The sequence below is a fragment of the Acanthopagrus latus genome, unplaced genomic scaffold (genome assembly GCF_904848185.1).
Source record: "Acanthopagrus latus isolate v.2019 unplaced genomic scaffold, fAcaLat1.1, whole genome shotgun sequence".
NCBI classification, from domain to species: Eukaryota; Metazoa; Chordata; class Actinopteri; order Spariformes; family Sparidae; genus Acanthopagrus; species Acanthopagrus latus.
The window spans coordinates 22,792-29,204 of record NW_023504077.1 but is presented as its reverse complement, the minus strand read 5'-3'; the positions used below and the strand labels follow the sequence as shown (position 1 = coordinate 29,204).

General features: G+C 49.6%; 8 non-coding genes across 8 annotated transcripts; 4 read left to right on the top strand and 4 right to left on the bottom strand.

The window, feature by feature from the left end:
• Positions 1-286: 286 nt before the first annotated feature.
• LOC119016247 lies at positions 287-405 on the bottom strand. The gene has a single exon (XR_005073938.1). It is a non-coding gene; the product is annotated as a 5S ribosomal RNA (ribosomal RNA).
• Positions 406-741: 336 nt separating this feature from the next.
• LOC119016266 lies at positions 742-860 on the top strand. The gene has a single exon (XR_005073956.1). It is a non-coding gene; the product is annotated as a 5S ribosomal RNA (ribosomal RNA).
• A 2,338-nt stretch (positions 861-3,198) lies between these two features.
• LOC119016245 lies at positions 3,199-3,317 on the bottom strand. The gene has a single exon (XR_005073937.1). It is a non-coding gene; the product is annotated as a 5S ribosomal RNA (ribosomal RNA).
• A 337-nt stretch (positions 3,318-3,654) lies between these two features.
• LOC119016258 lies at positions 3,655-3,773 on the top strand. The gene has a single exon (XR_005073948.1). It is a non-coding gene; the product is annotated as a 5S ribosomal RNA (ribosomal RNA).
• Positions 3,774-3,998: 225 nt separating this feature from the next.
• LOC119016244 lies at positions 3,999-4,117 on the bottom strand. The gene has a single exon (XR_005073936.1). It is a non-coding gene; the product is annotated as a 5S ribosomal RNA (ribosomal RNA).
• Positions 4,118-4,453: 336 nt separating this feature from the next.
• Positions 4,454-4,572, top strand: LOC119016256. The gene has a single exon (XR_005073947.1). It is a non-coding gene; the product is annotated as a 5S ribosomal RNA (ribosomal RNA).
• A 225-nt stretch (positions 4,573-4,797) lies between these two features.
• LOC119016242 lies at positions 4,798-4,916 on the bottom strand. The gene has a single exon (XR_005073934.1). It is a non-coding gene; the product is annotated as a 5S ribosomal RNA (ribosomal RNA).
• A 336-nt stretch (positions 4,917-5,252) lies between these two features.
• LOC119016265 lies at positions 5,253-5,371 on the top strand. The gene has a single exon (XR_005073955.1). It is a non-coding gene; the product is annotated as a 5S ribosomal RNA (ribosomal RNA).
• Positions 5,372-6,413: the final 1,042 nt, after the last annotated feature.

Below are 6,413 nucleotides of genomic sequence, written 5' to 3'. Positions count from 1 at the left end.
TTGCATGTATGTTCAATGTATGTTCAATGTTTGTTGTTGCTACTGGATGCTTGAATTTCCTCCAGGATAAATAAGTATCCTATCTATCTATCTATTCTATCTATCTATCTATCTATCTATCTATCTATCTATCTATCTACAACTTTTTAATGCAAACATATAGAAGTGAGCAAAAACACAGCAGCACAAAAAGGTTGAACATCGTTCTCAGACTAGCTGCTCTGTTGTTCAAAGCTGTGTCTCCACCGAAGAAGCAGCAGCGCCCTCTGCACAGAGAGGGCAAAAAAGCTTACAGCACCTGGTATTCCCAGGCGGTCTCCCATCCAAGTACTAACCAGGCCCGACCCTGCTTAGCTTCCGAGATCAGACGAGATCGGGCGTGTTCAGAGTGGTATGGCCGTAAGCAAGGGCAGAGCAGACAAACACACTATTTATACACCTTCACCGGCTCCGTCCTCATCCTTTCCTTTCCTTTCCTTTCCTTTCTCTATATCTGTGAGGGGGCAAACATTAGCGCACTTGAACACCTTTTGGGGAATGCCAGTGTTTTCAGAGAGTGGCTGCATTCCAGCGTTTCAATCTTTCCAGGTAATCACTGAGATATACCAGTGCAGCACAGCTGAAGACAGAGCGCTGTCATAAACATCAGTCCTACTGGGTCAGTAGAGTATAGCGGAGCGTCTTTGCTTGTTTCGCTCCGTGTCAACGCGTATGAATAGTGCATTTGTCTCCTGCCCCTTGGCTTGCGGCCACACCGCCCTGAACGCGCCCGATCTCGTCCGATCTCGGAAGCCAAGCAGTGTCGGGCCTGGTTAGTACTTGGATGGGTGACCGCCTGGGAATTCCGGGTGCTGTAAGCTTTTTAATTTCTCTGCAAAAGCAGGGAACAAACTCAACTGTTGAAGGATTTTCCAAGGCATGTCGTGATATAATGCATATACACTTTTAATGCAAACATATAGAAGTGAGCAAAACACAAGCAGCACAAAAAGGTTGAACATCGTTCTCAGACTAGCTGCTCTGTTGTTCAAAGCTGTGTCTCCACCGAAGAAGCAGCAGCGCCCTCTGCACAGAGAGGGCAAAAAAGCTTACAGCACCTGGTATTCCCAGGCGGTCTCCCATCCAAGTACTAACCAGGCCTGACCCTGCTTAGGGAATTCCAGGTGCTGTAAGCTTTTTTATTTCTCTGCAAAAGCAGGGAACGCACTCAACTGTTGAAGGATTTTCCAAGGCATGTCATGATATATGAGAGGGTATTCAAGGACGGTGACAGAGACGAGCTGAAGCTCGTACAGGGAGAAGTCAAGGTCCAGCTGAGAGAGGCAAAGGAGGAGTACAGAAGGAAGGTGGAACAGAAGCTGCAGCGGAACAACATGAGGGAGGTCTGGGATGGCATGAAAACCATTACAGGCTGCAAGAAGAAGGGGGCAGCAGCACAGAAGAGGGGGATGCTGGGAGAGCTAACCAGCTAAACCTGTTTTTTAACAGGTTTGAAACCCCAGCTCCCACAGCCAGTGACTGCCCACTTCACACCCCTCACACCCCCGTCACCCCCATCACGTCCATTATCACCTCAGACTACAGGGCACCGCAACCCGCCACACCCACGGACCGTTCAGCCCGCGCCCCCATCCCGCTACCATAGACAGTTCAACCCCCCCCTCCCCACCACCACGGACATTTCGATCCCCCTCGCCCTTCACCAGTCACCAAGGAGCAGGTGAGCAAAGAGCTGAGAGACTGTGCCCCAAGGAAAGCAGCGGACCCGGACAAAGCGTGTCCAAGGATGCTCAAGGCCTGCTCTGGCTGAACTGGGAGCCGCTTTCAGCAACTGTTCAACCATAGCCTGAGGCTGTGGGAGGTGTCTCTGTGCTCTGGAAGACTTCATGTCTCATCCCACATGCAGAAATACTCAGATGACACTGCAATAGTGGGCTGTACAAGGATGGACAGGAGTGGGAGTACAGGAGCCTGATTGAGGGCTTTGTGGAGTGGTGCAGGTCCAACCGCCTACAGCTGAACACCTCCAAGACGAAGGAGATGGTTGTGGACTTCAGAAGGAAGAAACCGCAGCTCCAAGCTGTGTCCATCGAGGGGGTCGATGTGGAGGTGGTCAGGACCTACAAATACCTGGGGCTGCAGCTGGATGACAGGTTGGAGTGGACAGCAAACATGGACGCTGTACACAGGAAAGGACAGAGCCATCTGTACTTCCTGAGAAGGCTGGGATCCTTCAACATATGCAAAAAACTGCTGCAGATGTTTTACAAGTCCGTGGCGGCCAGCGTCCTCTTCTACGCTGTGGTTTGCTGGGGAGGAAGCAGCAAGAAGAGGGACTCTGCCCGACTGGACAGACTGGTGAGGAGAGCTGGCTCAGTGGTGGGCACAAAGCTGGACTTTCTGGTGACTGTGGCAGAGAGAAGGACCCTGGACAAACTGCTGTCCATACTGGACAACACCCACCACCCTCTGCACAACACCTTCAGCAGGCAGAGGAGCGTGTTCAGTGGCAGACTGCTGTCTCAATCCTGCTCCACCAACAGACACAATAACTCTTTCGTCCCCCTGGCCATCAGGCTGTACAACAGCTCGCAGTGATGTCAGGAAGCACAATAGACAATGGCCAAATGCACTCAAAAGAACTCATTTTATGGCCCAATTTAATTTAATTGTACACCATCCCCTGTCCCCTTAATACTCTTTACCTCTATGTCACTTTATATTTTTAACATCACTTTATATTTTTCATTTAGCTCATAGAGGCATTAAATGTATAAAACACTTATACTTCTACAGTCACTTTATGTAAATAGTTACAGTTGTACAAAACATTTTTATTCTTCATTTTTACTACAGTTGTACAAAACATTTTTATTCCACATTTTTATTTCTACTGTTTCTTTGATGTTGCATGTATGTTCAATGTATGTTCAATGTTTGTTGTTGCTACTGGATGCTTGAATTTCCTCCAGGATAAATAAAGTATCTATCTATCTATCTATCTATCTATCTATCTATCTATCTATCTATCTATCTATCTATCTATCTATCTACACTTTTAATGCAAACATATAGAAGTGAGCAAAACACAAGCAGCACAAAAAGGTTGAACATCGTTCTCAGACTAGCTGCTCTGTTGTTCAAAGCTGTGTCTCCACCGAAGAAGCAGCAGCGCCCTCTGCACAGAGAGGGCAAAAAAGCTTACAGCACCTGGTATTCCCAGGCGGTCTCCCATCCAAGTACTAACCAGGCCCGACCCTGCTTAGCTTCCGAGATCAGACGAGATCGGGCGTGTTCAGAGTGGTATGGCCGTAAGCAAGGGCAGGAGCAGACAAACACACTATTTATACACCTTCACCGGCTCCGTCCTCATCCTTTCCTTTCCTTTCCTTTCCTTTCTCTATATCTGTGAGGGGGCAAACATTAGCGCACTTGAACACCTTTTGGGGAATGCCAGTGTTTTCAGAGAGTGGCTGCATTCCAGCGTTTCAATCTTTCCAGGTAATCACTGAGATATACCAGTGCAGCACAGCTGAAGACAGAGCGCTGTCATAAACATCAGTCCGACTGGGTCAGTAGAGAATAGCGGAGCGTCTTTGCTTGTTTCGCTCCGTGTCAACGCGTATGAATAGTGCATTTGTCTCCTGCACCTTGGCTTGCGGCCACACCGCCCTGAACGCGCCCGATCTCGTCCGATCTCGGAAGCCAAGCAGGGTCGGGCCTGGTTAGTACTTGGATGGGTGACCGCCTGGGAATTCCGGGTGCTGTAAGCTTTTTAATTTCTCTGCAAAAGCAGGGAACGAACTCAACTGTTGAAGGATTTTCCAAGGCATGTCGTGATATAATGCATATACACTTTTAATGCAAACATATAGAAGTGAGCAAAACACAAGCAGCACAAAAAGGTTGAACATCGTTCTCAGACTAGCTGCTCTGTTGTTCAAAGCTGTGTCTCCACCGAAGAAGCAGCAGCGCCCTCTGCACAGAGAGGGCAAAAAAGCTTACAGCACCTGGTATTCCCAGGCGGTCTCCCATCCAAGTACTAACCAGGCCCGACCCTGCTTAGCTTCCGAGATCAGACGAGATCGGGCGTGTTCAGAGTGGTATGGCCGTAAGCAAGGGCAGAGCAGACAAACACACTATTTATACACCTTCACCGGCTCCGTCCTCATCCTTTCCTTTCCTTTCCTTTCCTTTCTCTATATCTGTGAGGGGGCAAACATTAGCGCACTTGAACACCTTTTGGGGAATGCCAGTGTTTTCAGAGAGTGGCTGCATTCCAGCGTTTCAATCTTTCCAGGTAATCACTGAGATATACCAGTGCAGCACAGCTGAAGACAGAGCGCTGTCATAAACATCAGTCCGACTGGGTCAGTAGAGAATAGCGGAGCGTCTTTGCTTGTTTCGCTCCGTGTCAACGCGTATGAATAGTGCATTTGTCTCCTGCACCTTGGCTTGCGGCCACACCGCCCTGAACGCGCCCGATCTCGTCCGATCTCGGAAGCCAAGCAGGGTCGGGCCTGGTTAGTACTTGGATGGGTGACCGCCTGGGAATTCCGGGTGCTGTAAGCTTTTTAATTTCTCTGCAAAAGCAGGGAACGAACTCAACTGTTGAAGGATTTTCCAAGGCATGTCGTGATATAATGCATATACACTTTTAATGCAAACATATAGAAGTGAGCAAAACACAAGCAGCACAAAAAGGTTGAACATCGTTCTCAGACTAGCTGCTCTGTTGTTCAAAGCTGTGTCTCCACCGAAGAAGCAGCAGCGCCCTCTGCACAGAGAGGGCAAAAAAGCTTACAGCACCTGGTATTCCCAGGCGGTCTCCCATCCAAGTACTAACCAGGCCCGACCCTGCTTAGCTTCCGAGATCAGACGAGATCGGGCGTGTTCAGAGTGGTATGGCCGTAAGCAAGGGCAGAGCAGACAAACACACTATTTATACACCTTCACCGGCTCCGTCCTCATCCTTTCCTTTCCTTTCCTTTCCTTTCTCTATATCTGTGAGGGGGCAAACATTAGCGCACTTGAACACCTTTTGGGGAATGCCAGTGTTTTCAGAGAGTGGCTGCATTCCAGCGTTTCAATCTTTCCAGGTAATCACTGAGATATACCAGTGCAGCACAGCTGAAGACAGAGCGCTGTCATAAACATCAGTCCGACTGGGTCAGTAGAGAATAGCGGAGCGTCTTTGCTTGTTTCGCTCCGTGTCAACGCGTATGAATAGTGCATTTGTCTCCTGCACCTTGGCTTGCGGCCACACCGCCCTGAACGCGCCCGATCTCGTCCGATCTCGGAAGCCAAGCAGTGTCGGGCCTGGTTAGTACTTGGATGGGTGACCGCCTGGGAATTCCGGGTGCTGTAAGCTTTTTAATTTCTCTGCAAAAGCAGGGAACGAACTCAACTGTTGAAGGATTTTCCAAGGCATGTCGTGATATAATGCATATACACTTTTAATGCAAACATATAGAAGTGAGCAAAACACAAGCAGCACAAAAAGGTTGAACATCGTTCTCAGACTAGCTGCTCTGTTGTTCAAAGCTGTGTCTCCACCGAAGAAGCAGCAGCGCCCTCTGCACAGAGAGGGCAAAAAAGCTTACAGCACCTGGTATTCCCAGGCGGTCTCCCATCCAAGTACTAACCAGGCCTGACCCTGCTTAGGGAATTCCAGGTGCTGTAAGCTTTTTTATTTCTCTGCAAAAGCAGGGAACGCACTCAACTGTTGAAGGATTTTCCAAGGCATGTCATGATATAATGAGAGGGTATTCAAGGACGGTGACAGAGACGAGCTGAAGCTCGTACAGGGAGAAGTCAAGGTCCAGCTGAGAGAGGCAAAGGAGGAGTACAGAAGGAAGGTGGAACAGAAGCTGCAGCGGAACAACATGAGGGAGGTCTGGGATGGCATGAAAACCATTACAGGCTGCAAGAAGAAGGGCAGCAGCACAGAAGAGGGGGATGCTGGGAGAGCTAACCAGCTAAACCTGTTTTTTAACAGGTTTGAAACCCCAGCTCCCACAGCCAGTGACTGCCCACTTCACACCCCTCACACCCCCGTCACCCCCATCACGTCCATTATCACCTCAGACTACAGGGCACCGCAACCCGCCACACCCACGGACAGTTCAACCCTCCCCCCCACCCCTACCATAGACAGTTCAACCCCCCCTCCCCACCACCACGGACATTTCAATCCCCCTCCCCTTCACCATCACCAAGGAGCAGGTGAGCAAAGAGCTGAGGAGACTGTGCCCAAGGAAAGCAGCGGACCCGGACAAAGCGTGTCCAAGGATGCTCAAGGCCTGCTCTGCTGAACTGGGGAGCCGCTTCAGCAACTGTTCAACCATAGCCTGAGGCTGGGGAGGGTCTCTGTGCTCTGGAAGACTTCATGTCTCATCCCACATGCAGAAATA